The sequence below is a fragment of the Phyllobates terribilis genome, unplaced genomic scaffold (assembly GCF_046119375.1).
Source record: "Phyllobates terribilis strain yellow unplaced genomic scaffold, ASM4611937v1 Scaffold_971__1_contigs__length_502685, whole genome shotgun sequence".
Lineage (NCBI taxonomy): Eukaryota > Metazoa > Chordata > Amphibia > Anura > Dendrobatidae > Phyllobates > Phyllobates terribilis.
The window spans coordinates 405,693-424,206 of record NW_027363731.1 but is presented as its reverse complement, the minus strand read 5'-3'; the positions used below and the strand labels follow the sequence as shown (position 1 = coordinate 424,206).

General features: G+C 41.6%; 11 non-coding genes across 11 annotated transcripts; 1 reads left to right on the top strand and 10 right to left on the bottom strand.

Annotated features, from left to right (window-relative positions):
* Positions 1 to 1,562: 1,562 nt before the first annotated feature.
* On the bottom strand, positions 1,563 to 1,635 carry TRNAT-CGU (transfer RNA threonine (anticodon CGU)). Its single transcript has one exon. It is a non-coding gene; the product is annotated as a tRNA-Thr (tRNA).
* Positions 1,636 to 3,258: 1,623 nt separating this feature from the next.
* Positions 3,259 to 3,331, bottom strand: TRNAT-CGU (transfer RNA threonine (anticodon CGU)). The gene has a single exon. It is a non-coding gene; the product is annotated as a tRNA-Thr (tRNA).
* Positions 3,332 to 4,954: 1,623 nt separating this feature from the next.
* TRNAT-CGU (transfer RNA threonine (anticodon CGU)) lies at positions 4,955 to 5,027 on the bottom strand. Its single transcript has one exon. It is a non-coding gene; the product is annotated as a tRNA-Thr (tRNA).
* Positions 5,028 to 6,649: 1,622 nt separating this feature from the next.
* TRNAT-CGU (transfer RNA threonine (anticodon CGU)) lies at positions 6,650 to 6,722 on the bottom strand. Its single transcript has one exon. It is a non-coding gene; the product is annotated as a tRNA-Thr (tRNA).
* A 1,623-nt stretch (positions 6,723 to 8,345) lies between these two features.
* On the bottom strand, positions 8,346 to 8,418 carry TRNAT-CGU (transfer RNA threonine (anticodon CGU)). The gene has a single exon. It is a non-coding gene; the product is annotated as a tRNA-Thr (tRNA).
* A 1,623-nt stretch (positions 8,419 to 10,041) lies between these two features.
* On the bottom strand, positions 10,042 to 10,114 carry TRNAT-CGU (transfer RNA threonine (anticodon CGU)). Its single transcript has one exon. It is a non-coding gene; the product is annotated as a tRNA-Thr (tRNA).
* Positions 10,115 to 11,737: 1,623 nt separating this feature from the next.
* TRNAT-CGU (transfer RNA threonine (anticodon CGU)) lies at positions 11,738 to 11,810 on the bottom strand. Its single transcript has one exon. It is a non-coding gene; the product is annotated as a tRNA-Thr (tRNA).
* A 1,623-nt stretch (positions 11,811 to 13,433) lies between these two features.
* TRNAT-CGU (transfer RNA threonine (anticodon CGU)) lies at positions 13,434 to 13,506 on the bottom strand. The gene has a single exon. It is a non-coding gene; the product is annotated as a tRNA-Thr (tRNA).
* A 1,623-nt stretch (positions 13,507 to 15,129) lies between these two features.
* On the bottom strand, positions 15,130 to 15,202 carry TRNAT-CGU (transfer RNA threonine (anticodon CGU)). The gene has a single exon. It is a non-coding gene; the product is annotated as a tRNA-Thr (tRNA).
* A 1,623-nt stretch (positions 15,203 to 16,825) lies between these two features.
* TRNAT-CGU (transfer RNA threonine (anticodon CGU)) lies at positions 16,826 to 16,898 on the bottom strand. Its single transcript has one exon. It is a non-coding gene; the product is annotated as a tRNA-Thr (tRNA).
* Positions 16,899 to 17,556: 658 nt separating this feature from the next.
* Positions 17,557 to 17,628, top strand: TRNAE-CUC (transfer RNA glutamic acid (anticodon CUC)). The gene has a single exon. It is a non-coding gene; the product is annotated as a tRNA-Glu (tRNA).
* Positions 17,629 to 18,514: the final 886 nt, after the last annotated feature.

The window sequence follows — 18,514 nt, the reverse complement described above, 5'->3', positions numbered from 1 at the left end:
TATTGTAAGTGAGCTGGCAGTACATCTTCTCCCGTATGGTCTAGCGCTTAGGATTCCTGGTTTTCACCCAGGTGGCCTGGGTTCGACTCCCGGTATGGAAACGCATCCTTTTCTACACCGTTGCCAACATTCAAAGACTGACGTGTGTTTTTAAAACAAACGTATTTCAGGTAGGATTTGTTTTTTTCAGGCAAAAATGCTGAACGCCCGCGTTTTGGCACTTCATTCTGACCCTTCACGCAAGATTCAATTTGGATTCGTAGCTCAACTCATTCTCAACCACCCCTTTTTACACCAAAGTGTCAAGAGACTCAACAACTCATGGGTCCTGTAAGTTATTTGGATTCCCATTTCCTTTCTAATGGAAAACGTTGTAGAATTGAATGGAAAAGTTCTAAGTTGGTGACAAAATCTCTCGAGAAAAGGAGGGAACAGTGCCCCGTGTGAGGCTCAAACTCACAACCTTCAGATTACGAGACTGACGCACTACCTACTGCGCTAACGAAGCAAGTTGCACCTGCAGATCTGCAGAAGTTTATTGTGCATAGCAGAAAACTTATTTTTTTAATAATGTCACTGAGACGTTAGCGCATCTTTTCCCATATGGTTTAGCGGTTAGGATTCCTGGTTCTCACCCAGGTGGCCCGGGTTCGACTCCCGGTATGGGAATGCACCTTTATCTTAGCTACTGCCACCATTCAAAGACTGACGCGTGTTTTTCAATCAAAAATGTTTCTGGTAGATTTTCACTTTGCAACAAAAATACTTAACATTGGCGATGCATTATGACTTTTGCAAAAGATTTCCTTTTGTTTCATAGCTTAAGCCTTTTTCAACTACACAGTTTTACACAAAAGTGTCAAGGGACTCAACAAGCCATGTGTCCTGTCAGTCATTAGGGCTCCCATGTTCTTTCTAATCGGAAACAGTTTAGAACTGAATTGGAAAGTTCAGAGTTAGTGACAAAATCTCTTGAGAAAAGGACGATGGCACTTGTGAGCAAAAAACTCATGATCTTCAAATTATTCAACTGACGTGCCAAAAACCTTGACCATGTAGCGTGTTTTAGCTCTTGTAATGTTTATGTTTTGTATTCAAAGCAAAACACTCTTTTTTTTTTTTTTTTTTTTTACACCTGTCTTGCTGTTTACTGTACTGCTTACACCATGTGGAGAAAGACTTAGTTAGTATTCCTGGTTGACTGGTTCAATTCCTGCTATGGGAGAGACTTTTTTTTGGGACTAGTGTCCACATTCCAAAGCCGACACGTGCCTTGCAGACAGAATCAGTTTAGGTTGGAACTGCTCTTTGCTGCCAAAAATGCAGACCACCAGATTTTTTGGATATTTATTTGCACAAAAGCTTATTTGATGTCATATCTCAAACCATTCATATCTCTCACTTTTAATTCCTGGGTGTTAAGGGACTCAACAAGCCTTTATCCCTGTCTGTCATTGGAGCTCCCCTTCCATCAATTGGTGATGTTTTGTTACTGAATGGAAAAGAGCTGTGACTCTCTAGCCAAGATAGTGGCAAAATCAGTTACGGAAACAAGGTACCAGTGCCCCATGTGAGAATCGAACTCACGACCTTCAGATTACGAGACTGACGCGCTACCTGCTGCGCTAACGAGGCAAGATGCATGTAATAATCTGCGGAAGTTGCTTGTGCAAAGCAGTACACCTCTTTTTTTTCATATTGTAAGTGAGCTGGCAGTACATCTTCTCCCGTATGGTCTAGCGCTTAGGATTCCTGGTTTTCACCCAGGTGGCCTGGGTTCGACTCCCGGTATGGAAACGCATCCTTTTCTACACCGTTGCCAACATTCAAAGACTGACGTGTGTTTTTAAAACAAACGTATTTCAGGTAGGATTTGTTTTTTTCAGGCAAAAATGCTGAACGCCCGCGTTTTGGCACTTCATTCTGACCCTTCACGCAAGATTCAATTTGGATTCGTAGCTCAACTCATTCTCAACCACCCCTTTTTACACCAAAGTGTCAAGAGACTCAACAACTCATGGGTCCTGTAAGTTATTTGGATTCCCATTTCCTTTCTAATGGAAAACGTTGTAGAATTGAATGGAAAAGTTCTAAGTTGGTGACAAAATCTCTCGAGAAAAGGAGGGAACAGTGCCCCGTGTGAGGCTCAAACTCACAACCTTCAGATTACGAGACTGACGCACTACCTACTGCGCTAACGAAGCAAGTTGCACCTGCAGATCTGCAGAAGTTTATTGTGCATAGCAGAAAACTTATTTTTTTAATAATGTCACTGAGACGTTAGCGCATCTTTTCCCATATGGTTTAGCGGTTAGGATTCCTGGTTCTCACCCAGGTGGCCCGGGTTCGACTCCCGGTATGGGAATGCACCTTTATCTTAGCTACTGCCACCATTCAAAGACTGACGCGTGTTTTTCAATCAAAAATGTTTCTGGTAGATTTTCACTTTGCAACAAAAATACTTAACATTGGCGATGCATTATGACTTTTGCAAAAGATTTCCTTTTGTTTCATAGCTTAAGCCTTTTTCAACTACACAGTTTTACACAAAAGTGTCAAGGGACTCAACAAGCCATGTGTCCTGTCAGTCATTAGGGCTCCCATGTTCTTTCTAATCGGAAACAGTTTAGAACTGAATTGGAAAGTTCAGAGTTAGTGACAAAATCTCTTGAGAAAAGGAGGATGGCACTTGTGAGCAAAAAACTCATGATCTTCAAATTATTCAACTGACGTGCCAAAAACCTTGACCATGTAGCGTGTTTTAGCTCTTGTAATGTTTATGTTTTGTATTCAAAGCAAAACACTCTTTTTTTTTTTTTTTTTTTTTACACCTGTCTTGCTGTTTACTGTACTGCTTACACCATGTGGAGAAAGACTTAGTTAGTATTCCTGGTTGACTGGTTCAATTCCTGCTATGGGAGAGACTTTTTTTTGGGACTAGTGTCCACATTCCAAAGCCGACACGTGCCTTGCAGACAGAATCAGTTTAGGTTGGAACTGCTCTTTGCTGCCAAAAATGCAGACCACCAGATTTTTTGGATATTTATTTGCACAAAAGCTTATTTGATGTCATATCTCAAACCATTCATATCTCTCACTTTTAATTCCTGGGTGTTAAGGGACTCAACAAGCCTTTATCCCTGTCTGTCATTGGAGCTCCCCTTCCATCAATTGGTGATGTTTTGTTACTGAATGGAAAAGAGCTGTGACTCTCTAGCCAAGATAGTGGCAAAATCAGTTACGGAAACAAGGTACCAGTGCCCCATGTGAGAATCGAACTCACGACCTTCAGATTACGAGACTGACGCGCTACCTGCTGCGCTAACGAGGCAAGATGCATGTAATAATCTGCGGAAGTTGCTTGTGCAAAGCAGTACACCTCTTTTTTTTCATATTGTAAGTGAGCTGGCAGTACATCTTCTCCCGTATGGTCTAGCGCTTAGGATTCCTGGTTTTCACCCAGGTGGCCTGGGTTCGACTCCCGGTATGGAAACGCATCCTTTTCTACACCGTTGCCAACATTCAAAGACTGACGTGTGTTTTTAAAACAAACGTATTTCAGGTAGGATTTGTTTTTTTCAGGCAAAAATGCTGAACGCCCGCGTTTTGGCACTTCATTCTGACCCTTCACGCAAGATTCAATTTGGATTCGTAGCTCAACTCATTCTCAACCACCCCTTTTTACACCAAAGTGTCAAGAGACTCAACAACTCATGGGTCCTGTAAGTTATTTGGATTCCCATTTCCTTTCTAATGGAAAACGTTGTAGAATTGAATGGAAAAGTTCTAAGTTGGTGACAAAATCTCTCGAGAAAAGGAGGGAACAGTGCCCCGTGTGAGGCTCAAACTCACAACCTTCAGATTACGAGACTGACGCACTACCTACTGCGCTAACGAAGCAAGTTGCACCTGCAGATCTGCAGAAGTTTATTGTGCATAGCAGAAAACTTATTTTTTTCATAATGTCACTGAGACGTTAGCGCATCTTTTCCCATATGGTTTAGCGGTTAGGATTCCTGGTTCTCACCCAGGTGGCCCGGGTTCGACTCCCGGTATGGGAATGCACCTTTATCTTAGCTACTGCCACCATTCAAAGACTGACGCGTGTTTTTCAATCAAAAATGTTTCTGGTAGATTTTCACTTTGCAACAAAAATACTTAACATTGGCGATGCATTATGACTTTTGCAAAAGATTTCCTTTTGTTTCATAGCTTAAGCCTTTTTCAACTACACAGTTTTACACAAAAGTGTCAAGGGACTCAACAAGCCATGTGTCCTGTCAGTCATTAGGGCTCCCATGTTCTTTCTAATCGGAAACAGTTTAGAACTGAATTGGAAAGTTCAGAGTTAGTGACAAAATCTCTTGAGAAAAGGAGGATGGCACTTGTGAGCAAAAAACTCATGATCTTCAAATTATTCAACTGACGTGCCAAAAACCTTGACCATGTAGCGTGTTTTAGCTCTTGTAATGTTTATGTTTTGTATTCAAAGCAAAACACTCTTTTTTTTTTTTTTTTTTTTTACACCTGTCTTGCTGTTTACTGTACTGCTTACACCATGTGGAGAAAGACTTAGTTAGTATTCCTGGTTGACTGGTTCAATTCCTGCTATGGGAGAGACTTTTTTTTGGGACTAGTGTCCACATTCCAAAGCCGACACGTGCCTTGCAGACAGAATCAGTTTAGGTTGGAACTGCTCTTTGCTGCCAAAAATGCAGACCACCAGATTTTTTGGATATTTATTTGCACAAAAGCTTATTTGATGTCATATCTCAAACCATTCATATCTCTCACTTTTAATTCCTGGGTGTTAAGGGACTCAACAAGCCTTTATCCCTGTCTGTCATTGGAGCTCCCCTTCCATCAATTGGTGATGTTTTGTTACTGAATGGAAAAGAGCTGTGACTCTCTAGCCAAGATAGTGGCAAAATCAGTTACGGAAACAAGGTACCAGTGCCCCATGTGAGAATCGAACTCACGACCTTCAGATTACGAGACTGACGCGCTACCTGCTGCGCTAACGAGGCAAGATGCATGTAATAATCTGCGGAAGTTGCTTGTGCAAAGCAGTACACCTCTTTTTTTTCATATTGTAAGTGAGCTGGCAGTACATCTTCTCCCGTATGGTCTAGCGCTTAGGATTCCTGGTTTTCACCCAGGTGGCCTGGGTTCGACTCCCGGTATGGAAACGCATCCTTTTCTACACCGTTGCCAACATTCAAAGACTGACGTGTGTTTTTAAAACAAACGTATTTCAGGTAGGATTTGTTTTTTTCAGGCAAAAATGCTGAACGCCCGCGTTTTGGCACTTCATTCTGACCCTTCACGCAAGATTCAATTTGGATTCGTAGCTCAACTCATTCTCAACCACCCCTTTTTACACCAAAGTGTCAAGAGACTCAACAACTCATGGGTCCTGTAAGTTATTTGGATTCCCATTTCCTTTCTAATGGAAAACGTTGTAGAATTGAATGGAAAAGTTCTAAGTTGGTGACAAAATCTCTCGAGAAAAGGAGGGAACAGTGCCCCGTGTGAGGCTCAAACTCACAACCTTCAGATTACGAGACTGACGCACTACCTACTGCGCTAACGAAGCAAGTTGCACCTGCAGATCTGCAGAAGTTTATTGTGCATAGCAGAAAACTTATTTTTTTCATAATGTCACTGAGACGTTAGCGCATCTTTTCCCATATGGTTTAGCGGTTAGGATTCCTGGTTCTCACCCAGGTGGCCCGGGTTCGACTCCCGGTATGGGAATGCACCTTTATCTTAGCTACTGCCACCATTCAAAGACTGACGCGTGTTTTTCAATCAAAAATGTTTCTGGTAGATTTTCACTTTGCAACAAAAATACTTAACATTGGCGATGCATTATGACTTTTGCAAAAGATTTCCTTTTGTTTCATAGCTTAAGCCTTTTTCAACTACACAGTTTTACACAAAAGTGTCAAGGGACTCAACAAGCCATGTGTCCTGTCAGTCATTAGGGCTCCCATGTTCTTTCTAATCGGAAACAGTTTAGAACTGAATTGGAAAGTTCAGAGTTAGTGACAAAATCTCTTGAGAAAAGGAGGATGGCACTTGTGAGCAAAAAACTCATGATCTTCAAATTATTCAACTGACGTGCCAAAAACCTTGACCATGTAGCGTGTTTTAGCTCTTGTAATGTTTATGTTTTGTATTCAAAGCAAAACACTCTTTTTTTTTTTTTTTTTTTTACACCTGTCTTGCTGTTTACTGTACTGCTTACACCATGTGGAGAAAGACTTAGTTAGTATTCCTGGTTGACTGGTTCAATTCCTGCTATGGGAGAGACTTTTTTTTGGGACTAGTGTCCACATTCCAAAGCCGACACGTGCCTTGCAGACAGAATCAGTTTAGGTTGGAACTGCTCTTTGCTGCCAAAAATGCAGACCACCAGATTTTTTGGATATTTATTTGCACAAAAGCTTATTTGATGTCATATCTCAAACCATTCATATCTCTCACTTTTAATTCCTGGGTGTTAAGGGACTCAACAAGCCTTTATCCCTGTCTGTCATTGGAGCTCCCCTTCCATCAATTGGTGATGTTTTGTTACTGAATGGAAAAGAGCTGTGACTCTCTAGCCAAGATAGTGGCAAAATCAGTTACGGAAACAAGGTACCAGTGCCCCATGTGAGAATCGAACTCACGACCTTCAGATTACGAGACTGACGCGCTACCTGCTGCGCTAACGAGGCAAGATGCATGTAATAATCTGCGGAAGTTGCTTGTGCAAAGCAGTACACCTCTTTTTTTTCATATTGTAAGTGAGCTGGCAGTACATCTTCTCCCGTATGGTCTAGCGCTTAGGATTCCTGGTTTTCACCCAGGTGGCCTGGGTTCGACTCCCGGTATGGAAACGCATCCTTTTCTACACCGTTGCCAACATTCAAAGACTGACGTGTGTTTTTAAAACAAACGTATTTCAGGTAGGATTTGTTTTTTTCAGGCAAAAATGCTGAACGCCCGCGTTTTGGCACTTCATTCTGACCCTTCACGCAAGATTCAATTTGGATTCGTAGCTCAACTCATTCTCAACCACCCCTTTTTACACCAAAGTGTCAAGAGACTCAACAACTCATGGGTCCTGTAAGTTATTTGGATTCCCATTTCCTTTCTAATGGAAAACGTTGTAGAATTGAATGGAAAAGTTCTAAGTTGGTGACAAAATCTCTCGAGAAAAGGAGGGAACAGTGCCCCGTGTGAGGCTCAAACTCACAACCTTCAGATTACGAGACTGACGCACTACCTACTGCGCTAACGAAGCAAGTTGCACCTGCAGATCTGCAGAAGTTTATTGTGCATAGCAGAAAACTTATTTTTTTCATAATGTCACTGAGACGTTAGCGCATCTTTTCCCATATGGTTTAGCGGTTAGGATTCCTGGTTCTCACCCAGGTGGCCCGGGTTCGACTCCCGGTATGGGAATGCACCTTTATCTTAGCTACTGCCACCATTCAAAGACTGACGCGTGTTTTTCAATCAAAAATGTTTCTGGTAGATTTTCACTTTGCAACAAAAATACTTAACATTGGCGATGCATTATGACTTTTGCAAAAGATTTCCTTTTGTTTCATAGCTTAAGCCTTTTTCAACTACACAGTTTTACACAAAAGTGTCAAGGGACTCAACAAGCCATGTGTCCTGTCAGTCATTAGGGCTCCCATGTTCTTTCTAATCGGAAACAGTTTAGAACTGAATTGGAAAGTTCAGAGTTAGTGACAAAATCTCTTGAGAAAAGGAGGATGGCACTTGTGAGCAAAAAACTCATGATCTTCAAATTATTCAACTGACGTGCCAAAAACCTTGACCATGTAGCGTGTTTTAGCTCTTGTAATGTTTATGTTTTGTATTCAAAGCAAAACACTCTTTTTTTTTTTTTTTTTTTTTACACCTGTCTTGCTGTTTACTGTACTGCTTACACCATGTGGAGAAAGACTTAGTTAGTATTCCTGGTTGACTGGTTCAATTCCTGCTATGGGAGAGACTTTTTTTTGGGACTAGTGTCCACATTCCAAAGCCGACACGTGCCTTGCAGACAGAATCAGTTTAGGTTGGAACTGCTCTTTGCTGCCAAAAATGCAGACCACCAGATTTTTTGGATATTTATTTGCACAAAAGCTTATTTGATGTCATATCTCAAACCATTCATATCTCTCACTTTTAATTCCTGGGTGTTAAGGGACTCAACAAGCCTTTATCCCTGTCTGTCATTGGAGCTCCCCTTCCATCAATTGGTGATGTTTTGTTACTGAATGGAAAAGAGCTGTGACTCTCTAGCCAAGATAGTGGCAAAATCAGTTACGGAAACAAGGTACCAGTGCCCCATGTGAGAATCGAACTCACGACCTTCAGATTACGAGACTGACGCGCTACCTGCTGCGCTAACGAGGCAAGATGCATGTAATAATCTGCGGAAGTTGCTTGTGCAAAGCAGTACACCTCTTTTTTTTCATATTGTAAGTGAGCTGGCAGTACATCTTCTCCCGTATGGTCTAGCGTTTAGGATTCCTGGTTTTCACCCAGGTGGCCTGGGTTCGACTCCCGGTATGGAAACGCATCCTTTTCTACACCGTTGCCAACATTCAAAGACTGACGTGTGTTTTTAAAACAAACGTATTTCAGGTAGGATTTGTTTTTTTCAGGCAAAAATGCTGAACGCCCGCGTTTTGGCACGTCATTCTGACCCTTCACGCAAGATTCAATTTGGATTCGTAGCTCAACTCATTCTCAACCACCCCTTTTTACACCAAAGTGTCAAGAGACTCAACAACTCATGGGTCCTGTAAGTTATTTGGATTCCCATTTCCTTTCTAATGGAAAACGTTGTAGAATTGAATGGAAAAGTTCTAAGTTGGTGACAAAATCTCTCGAGAAAAGGAGGGAACAGTGCCCCGTGTGAGGCTCAAACTCACAACCTTCAGATTACGAGACTGACGCACTACCTACTGCGCTAACGAAGCAAGTTGCACCTGCAGATCTGCAGAAGTTTATTGTGCATAGCAGAAAACTTATTTTTTTAATAATGTCACTGAGACGTTAGCGCATCTTTTCCCATATGGTTTAGCGGTTAGGATTCCTGGTTCTCACCCAGGTGGCCCGGGTTCGACTCCCGGTATGGGAATGCACCTTTATCTTAGCTACTGCCACCATTCAAAGACTGACGCGTGTTTTTCAATCAAAAATGTTTCTGGTAGATTTTCACTTTGCAACAAAAATACTTAACATTGGCGATGCATTATGACTTTTGCAAAAGATTTCCTTTTGTTTCATAGCTTAAGCCTTTTTCAACTACACAGTTTTACACAAAAGTGTCAAGGGACTCAACAAGCCATGTGTCCTGTCAGTCATTAGGGCTCCCATGTTCTTTCTAATCGGAAACAGTTTAGAACTGAATTGGAAAGTTCAGAGTTAGTGACAAAATCTCTTGAGAAAAGGAGGATGGCACTTGTGAGCAAAAAACTCATGATCTTCAAATTATTCAACTGACGTGCCAAAAACCTTGACCATGTAGCGTGTTTTAGCTCTTGTAATGTTTATGTTTTGTATTCAAAGCAAAACACTCCTTTTTTTTTTTTTTCTTTTTACACCTGTCTTGCTGTTTACTGTACTGCTTACACCATGTGGAGAAAGACTTAGTTAGTATTCCTGGTTGACTGGTTCAATTCCTGCTATGGGAGAGACTTTTTTTTGGGACTAGTGTCCACATTCCAAAGCCGACACGTGCCTTGCAGACAGAATCAGTTTAGGTTGGAACTGCTCTTTGCTGCCAAAAATGCAGACCACCAGATTTTTTGGATATTTATTTGCACAAAAGCTTATTTGATGTCATATCTCAAACCATTCATATCTCTCACTTTTAATTCCTGGGTGTTAAGGGACTCAACAAGCCTTTATCCCTGTCTGTCATTGGAGCTCCCCTTCCATCAATTGGTGATGTTTTGTTACTGAATGGAAAAGAGCTGTGACTCTCTAGCCAAGATAGTGGCAAAATCAGTTACGGAAACAAGGTACCAGTGCCCCATGTGAGAATCGAACTCACGACCTTCAGATTACGAGACTGACGCGCTACCTGCTGCGCTAACGAGGCAAGATGCATGTAATAATCTGCGGAAGTTGCTTGTGCAAAGCAGTACACCTCTTTTTTTTCATATTGTAAGTGAGCTGGCAGTACATCTTCTCCCGTATGGTCTAGCGCTTAGGATTCCTGGTTTTCACCCAGGTGGCCTGGGTTCGACTCCCGGTATGGAAACGCATCCTTTTCTACACCGTTGCCAACATTCAAAGACTGACGTGTGTTTTTAAAACAAACGTATTTCAGGTAGGATTTGTTTTTTTCAGGCAAAAATGCTGAACGCCCGCGTTTTGGCACTTCATTCTGACCCTTCACGCAAGATTCAATTTGGATTCGTAGCTCAACTCATTCTCAACCACCCCTTTTTACACCAAAGTGTCAAGAGACTCAACAACTCATGGGTCCTGTAAGTTATTTGGATTCCCATTTCCTTTCTAATGGAAAACGTTGTAGAATTGAATGGAAAAGTTCTAAGTTGGTGACAAAATCTCTCGAGAAAAGGAGGGAACAGTGCCCCGTGTGAGGCTCAAACTCACAACCTTCAGATTACGAGACTGACGCACTACCTACTGCGCTAACGAAGCAAGTTGCACCTGCAGATCTGCAGAAGTTTATTGTGCATAGCAGAAAACTTATTTTTTTCATAATGTCACTGAGACGTTAGCGCATCTTTTCCCATATGGTTTAGCGGTTAGGATTCCTGGTTCTCACCCAGGTGGCCCGGGTTCGACTCCCGGTATGGGAATGCACCTTTATCTTAGCTACTGCCACCATTCAAAGACTGACGCGTGTTTTTCAATCAAAAATGTTTCTGGTAGATTTTCACTTTGCAACAAAAATACTTAACATTGGCGATGCATTATGACTTTTGCAAAAGATTTCCTTTTGTTTCATAGCTTAAGCCTTTTTCAACTACACAGTTTTACACAAAAGTGTCAAGGGACTCAACAAGCCATGTGTCCTGTCAGTCATTAGGGCTCCCATGTTCTTTCTAATCGGAAACAGTTTAGAACTGAATTGGAAAGTTCAGAGTTAGTGACAAAATCTCTTGAGAAAAGGAGGATGGCACTTGTGAGCAAAAAACTCATGATCTTCAAATTATTCAACTGACGTGCCAAAAACCTTGACCATGTAGCGTGTTTTAGCTCTTGTAATGTTTATGTTTTGTATTCAAAGCAAAACACTCTTTTTTTTTTTTTTTTTTTTTACACCTGTCTTGCTGTTTACTGTACTGCTTACACCATGTGGAGAAAGACTTAGTTAGTATTCCTGGTTGACTGGTTCAATTCCTGCTATGGGAGAGACTTTTTTTTGGGACTAGTGTCCACATTCCAAAGCCGACACGTGCCTTGCAGACAGAATCAGTTTAGGTTGGAACTGCTCTTTGCTGCCAAAAATGCAGACCACCAGATTTTTTGGATATTTATTTGCACAAAAGCTTATTTGATGTCATATCTCAAACCATTCATATCTCTCACTTTTAATTCCTGGGTGTTAAGGGACTCAACAAGCCTTTATCCCTGTCTGTCATTGGAGCTCCCCTTCCATCAATTGGTGATGTTTTGTTACTGAATGGAAAAGAGCTGTGACTCTCTAGCCAAGATAGTGGCAAAATCAGTTACGGAAACAAGGTACCAGTGCCCCATGTGAGAATCGAACTCACGACCTTCAGATTACGAGACTGACGCGCTACCTGCTGCGCTAACGAGGCAAGATGCATGTAATAATCTGCGGAAGTTGCTTGTGCAAAGCAGTACACCTCTTTTTTTTCATATTGTAAGTGAGCTGGCAGTACATCTTCTCCCGTATGGTCTAGCGTTTAGGATTCCTGGTTTTCACCCAGGTGGCCTGGGTTCGACTCCCGGTATGGAAACGCATCCTTTTCTACACCGTTGCCAACATTCAAAGACTGACGTGTGTTTTTAAAACAAACGTATTTCAGGTAGGATTTGTTTTTTTCAGGCAAAAATGCTGAACGCCCGCGTTTTGGCACGTCATTCTGACCCTTCACGCAAGATTCAATTTGGATTCGTAGCTCAACTCATTCTCAACCACCCCTTTTTACACCAAAGTGTCAAGAGACTCAACAACTCATGGGTCCTGTAAGTTATTTGGATTCCCATTTCCTTTCTAATGGAAAACGTTGTAGAATTGAATGGAAAAGTTCTAAGTTGGTGACAAAATCTCTCGAGAAAAGGAGGGAACAGTGCCCCGTGTGAGGCTCAAACTCACAACCTTCAGATTACGAGACTGACGCACTACCTACTGCGCTAACGAAGCAAGTTGCACCTGCAGATCTGCAGAAGTTTATTGTGCATAGCAGAAAACTTATTTTTTTAATAATGTCACTGAGACGTTAGCGCATCTTTTCCCATATGGTTTAGCGGTTAGGATTCCTGGTTCTCACCCAGGTGGCCCGGGTTCGACTCCCGGTATGGGAATGCACCTTTATCTTAGCTACTGCCACCATTCAAAGACTGACGCGTGTTTTTCAATCAAAAATGTTTCTGGTAGATTTTCACTTTGCAACAAAAATACTTAACATTGGCGATGCATTATGACTTTTGCAAAAGATTTCCTTTTGTTTCATAGCTTAAGCCTTTTTCAACTACACAGTTTTACACAAAAGTGTCAAGGGACTCAACAAGCCATGTGTCCTGTCAGTCATTAGGGCTCCCATGTTCTTTCTAATCGGAAACAGTTTAGAACTGAATTGGAAAGTTCAGAGTTAGTGACAAAATCTCTTGAGAAAAGGAGGATGGCACTTGTGAGCAAAAAACTCATGATCTTCAAATTATTCAACTGACGTGCCAAAAACCTTGACCATGTAGCGTGTTTTAGCTCTTGTAATGTTTATGTTTTGTATTCAAAGCAAAACACTCTTTTTTTTTTTTTTTTTTTTTACACCTGTCTTGCTGTTTACTGTACTGCTTACACCATGTGGAGAAAGACTTAGTTAGTATTCCTGGTTGACTGGTTCAATTCCTGCTATGGGAGAGACTTTTTTTTGGGACTAGTGTCCACATTCCAAAGCCGACACGTGCCTTGCAGACAGAATCAGTTTAGGTTGGAACTGCTCTTTGCTGCCAAAAATGCAGACCACCAGATTTTTTGGATATTTATTTGCACAAAAGCTTATTTGATGTCATATCTCAAACCATTCATATCTCTCACTTTTAATTCCTGGGTGTTAAGGGACTCAACAAGCCTTTATCCCTGTCTGTCATTGGAGCTCCCCTTCCATCAATTGGTGATGTTTTGTTACTGAATGGAAAAGAGCTGTGACTCTCTAGCCAAGATAGTGGCAAAATCAGTTACGGAAACAAGGTACCAGTGCCCCATGTGAGAATCGAACTCACGACCTTCAGATTACGAGACTGACGCGCTACCTGCTGCGCTAACGAGGCAAGATGCATGTAATAATCTGCGGAAGTTGCTTGTGCAAAGCAGTACACCTCTTTTTTTTCATATTGTAAGTGAGCTGGCAGTACATCTTCTCCCGTATGGTCTAGCGCTTAGGATTCCTGGTTTTCACCCAGGTGGCCTGGGTTCGACTCCCGGTATGGAAACGCATCCTTTTCTACACCGTTGCCAACATTCAAAGACTGACGTGTGTTTTTAAAACAAACGTATTTCAGGTAGGATTTGTTTTTTTCAGGCAAAAATGCTGAACGCCCGCGTTTTGGCACTTCATTCTGACCCTTCACGCAAGATTCAATTTGGATTCGTAGCTCAACTCATTCTCAACCACCCCTTTTTACACCAAAGTGTCAAGAGACTCAACAACTCATGGGTCCTGTAAGTTATTTGGATTCCCATTTCCTTTCTAATGGAAAACGTTGTAGAATTGAATGGAAAAGTTCTAAGTTGGTGACAAAATCTCTCGAGAAAAGGAGGGAACAGTGCCCCGTGTGAGGCTCAAACTCACAACCTTCAGATTACGAGACTGACGCACTACCTACTGCGCTAACGAAGCAAGTTGCACCTGCAGATCTGCAGAAGTTTATTGTGCATAGCAGAAAACTTATTTTTTTCATAATGTCACTGAGACGTTAGCGCATCTTTTCCCATATGGTTTAGCGGTTAGGATTCCTGGTTCTCACCCAGGTGGCCCGGGTTCGACTCCCGGTATGGGAATGCACCTTTATCTTAGCTACTGCCACCATTCAAAGACTGACGCGTGTTTTTCAATCAAAAATGTTTCTGGTAGATTTTCACTTTGCAACAAAAATACTTAACATTGGCGATGCATTATGACTTTTGCAAAAGATTTCCTTTTGTTTCATAGCTTAAGCCTTTTTCAACTACACAGTTTTACACAAAAGTGTCAAGGGACTCAACAAGCCATGTGTCCTGTCAGTCATTAGGGCTCCCATGTTCTTTCTAATCGGAAACAGTTTAGAACTGAATTGGAAAGTTCAGAGTTAGTGACAAAATCTCTTGAGAAAAGGAGGATGGCACTTGTGAGCAAAAAACTCATGATCTTCAAATTATTCAACTGACGTGCCAAAAACCTTGACCATGTAGCGTGTTTTAGCTCTTGTAATGTTTATGTTTTGTATTCAAAGCAAAACACTCTTTTTTTTTTTTTTTTTTTTTACACCTGTCTTGCTGTTTACTGTACTGCTTACACCATGTGGAGAAAGACTTAGTTAGTATTCCTGGTTGACTGGTTCAATTCCTGCTATGGGAGAGACTTTTTTTTGGGACTAGTGTCCACATTCCAAAGCCGACACGTGCCTTGCAGACAGAATCAGTTTAGGTTGGAACTGCTCTTTGCTGCCAAAAATGCAGACCACCAGATTTTTTGGATATTTATTTGCACAAAAGCTTATTTGATGTCATATCTCAAACCATTCATATCTCTCACTTTTAATTCCTGGGTGTTAAGGGACTCAACAAGCCTTTATCCCTGTCTGTCATTGGAGCTCCCCTTCCATCAATTGGTGATGTTTTGTTACTGAATGGAAAAGAGCTGTGACTCTCTAGCCAAGATAGTGGCAAAATCAGTTACGGAAACAAGGTACCAGTGCCCCATGTGAGAATCGAACTCACGACCTTCAGATTACGAGACTGACGCGCTACCTGCTGCGCTAACGAGGCAAGATGCATGTAATAATCTGCGGAAGTTGCTTGTGCAAAGCAGTACACCTCTTTTTTTTCATATTGTAAGTGAGCTGGCAGTACATCTTCTCCCGTATGGTCTAGCGCTTAGGATTCCTGGTTTTCACCCAGGTGGCCTGGGTTCGACTCCCGGTATGGAAACGCATCCTTTTCTACACCGTTGCCAACATTCAAAGACTGACGTGTGTTTTTAAAACAAACGTATTTCAGGTAGGATTTGTTTTTTTCAGGCAAAAATGCTGAACGCCCGCGTTTTGGCACTTCATTCTGACCCTTCACGCAAGATTCAATTTGGATTCGTAGCTCAACTCATTCTCAACCACCCCTTTTTACACCAAAGTGTCAAGAGACTCAACAACTCATGGGTCCTGTAAGTTATTTGGATTCCCATTTCCTTTCTAATGGAAAACGTTGTAGAATTGAATGGAAAAGTTCTAAGTTGGTGACAAAATCTCTCGAGAAAAGGAGGGAACAGTGCCCCGTGTGAGGCTCAAACTCACAACCTTCAGATTACGAGACTGACGCACTACCTACTGCGCTAACGAAGCAAGTTGCACCTGCAGATCTGCAGAAGTTTATTGTGCATAGCAGAAAACTTATTTTTTTAATAATGTCACTGAGACGTTAGCGCATCTTTTCCCATATGGTTTAGCGGTTAGGATTCCTGGTTCTCACCCAGGTGGCCCGGGTTCGACTCCCGGTATGGGAATGCACCTTTATCTTAGCTACTGCCACCATTCAAAGACTGACGCGTGTTTTTCAATCAAAAATGTTTCTGGTAGATTTTCACTTTGCAACAAAAATACTTAACATTGGCGATGCATTATGACTTTTGCAAAAGATTTCCTTTTGTTTCATAGCTTAAGCCTTTTTCAACTACACAGTTTTACACAAAAGTGTCAAGGGACTCAACAAGCCATGTGTCCTGTCAGTCATTAGGGCTCCCATGTTCTTTCTAATCGGAAACAGTTTAGAACTGAATTGGAAAGTTCAGAGTTAGTGACAAAATCTCTTGAGAAAAGGAGGATGGCACTTGTGAGCAAAAAACTCATGATCTTCAAATTATTCAACTGACGTGCCAAAAACCTTGACCATGTAGCGTGTTTTAGCTCTTGTAATGTTTATGTTTTGTATTCAAAGCAAAACACTCTTTTTTTTTTTTTTTTTTTTTACACCTGTCTTGCTGTTTACTGTACTGCTTACACCATGTGGAGAAAGACTTAGTTAGTATTCCTGGTTGACTGGTTCAATTCCTGCTATGGGAGAGACTTTTTTTTGGGACTAGTGTCCACATTCCAAAGCCGACACGTGCCTTGCAGACAGAATCAGTTTAGGTTGGAACTGCTCTTTGCTGCCAAAAATGCAGACCACCAGATTTTTTGGATATTTATTTGCACAAAAGCTTATTTGATGTCATATCTCAAACCATTCATATCTCTCACTTTTAATTCCTGGGTGTTAAGGGACTCAACAAGCCTTTATCCCTGTCTGTCATTGGAGCTCCCCTTCCATCAATTGGTGATGTTTTGTTACTGAATGGAAAAGAGCTGTGACTCTCTAGCCAAGATAGTGGCAAAATCAGTTACGGAAACAAGGTACCAGTGCCCCATGTGAGAATCGAACTCACGACCTTCAGATTACGAGACTGACGCGCTACCTGCTGCGCTAACGAGGCAAGATGCATGTAATAATCTGCGGAAGTTGCTTGTGCAAAGCAGTACACCTCTTTTTTTTCATATTGTAAGTGAGCTGGCAGTACATCTTCTCCCGTATGGTCTAGCGCTTAGGATTCCTGGTTTTCACCCAGGTGGCCTGGGTTCGACTCCCGGTATGGAAACGCATCCTTTTCTACACCGTTGCCAACATTCAAAGACTGACGTGTGTTTTTAAAACAAACGTATTTCAGGTAGGATTTGTTTTTTTCAGGCAAAAATGCTGAACGCCCGCGTTTTGGCACTTCATTCTGACCCTTCACGCAAGATTCAATTTGGATTCGTAGCTCAACTCATTCTCAACCACCCCTTTTTACACCAAAGTGTCAAGAGACTCAACAACTCATGGGTCCTGTAAGTTATTTGGATTCCCATTTCCTTTCTAATGGAAAACGTTGTAGAATTGAATGGAAAAGTTCTAAGTTGGTGACAAAATCTCTCGAGAAAAGGAGGGAACAGTGCCCCGTGTGAGGCTCAAACTCACAACCTTCAGATTACGAGACTGACGCACTACCTACTGCGCTAACGAAGCAAGTTGCACCTGCAGATCTGCAGAAGTTTATTGTGCATAGCAGAAAACTTATTTTTTTAATAATGTCACTGAGACGTTAGCGCATCTTTTCCCATATGGTTTAGCGGTTAGAATTCCTGGTTCTCACCCAGGTGGCCCGGGTTCGACTCCCGGTATGGGAATGCACCTTTATCTTAGCTACTGCCACCATTCAAAGACTGACGCGTGTTTTTCAATCAAAAATGTTTCTGGTAGATTTTCACTTTGCAACAAAAATACTTAACATTGGCGATGCATTATGACTTTTGCAAAAGATTTCCTTTTGTTTCATAGCTTAAGCCTTTTTCAACTACACAGTTTTACACAAAAGTGTCAAGGGACTCAACAAGCCATGTGTCCTGTCAGTCATTAGGGCTCCCATGTTCTTTCTAATCGGAAACAGTTTAGAACTGAATTGGAAAGTTCAGAGTTAGTGACAAAATCTCTTGAGAAAAGGAGGATGGCACTTGTGAGCAAAAAACTCATGATCTTCAAATTATTCAACTGACGTGCCAAAAACCTTGACCATGTAGCGTGTTTTAGCTCTTGTAATGTTTATGTTTTGTATTCAAAGCAAAACACTCTTTTTTTTTTTTTTTTTTTTTACACCTGTCTTGCTGTTTACTGTACTGCTTACACCATGTGGAGAAAGACTTAGTTAGTATTCCTGGTTGACTGGTTCAATTCCTGCTATGGGAGAGACTTTTTTTTGGGACTAGTGTCCACATTCCAAAGCCGACACGTGCCTTGCAGACAGAATCAGTTTAGGTTGGAACTGCTCTTTGCTGCCAAAAATGCAGACCACCAGATTTTTTGGATATTTATTTGCACAAAAGCTTATTTGATGTCATATCTCAAACCATTCATATCTCTCACTTTTAATTCCTGGGTGTTAAGGGACTCAACAAGCCTTTATCCCTGTCTGTCATTGGAGCTCCCCTTCCATCAATTGGTGATGTTTTGTTACTGAATGGAAAAGAGCTGTGACTCTCTAGCCAAGATAGTGGCAAAATCAGTTACGGAAACAAG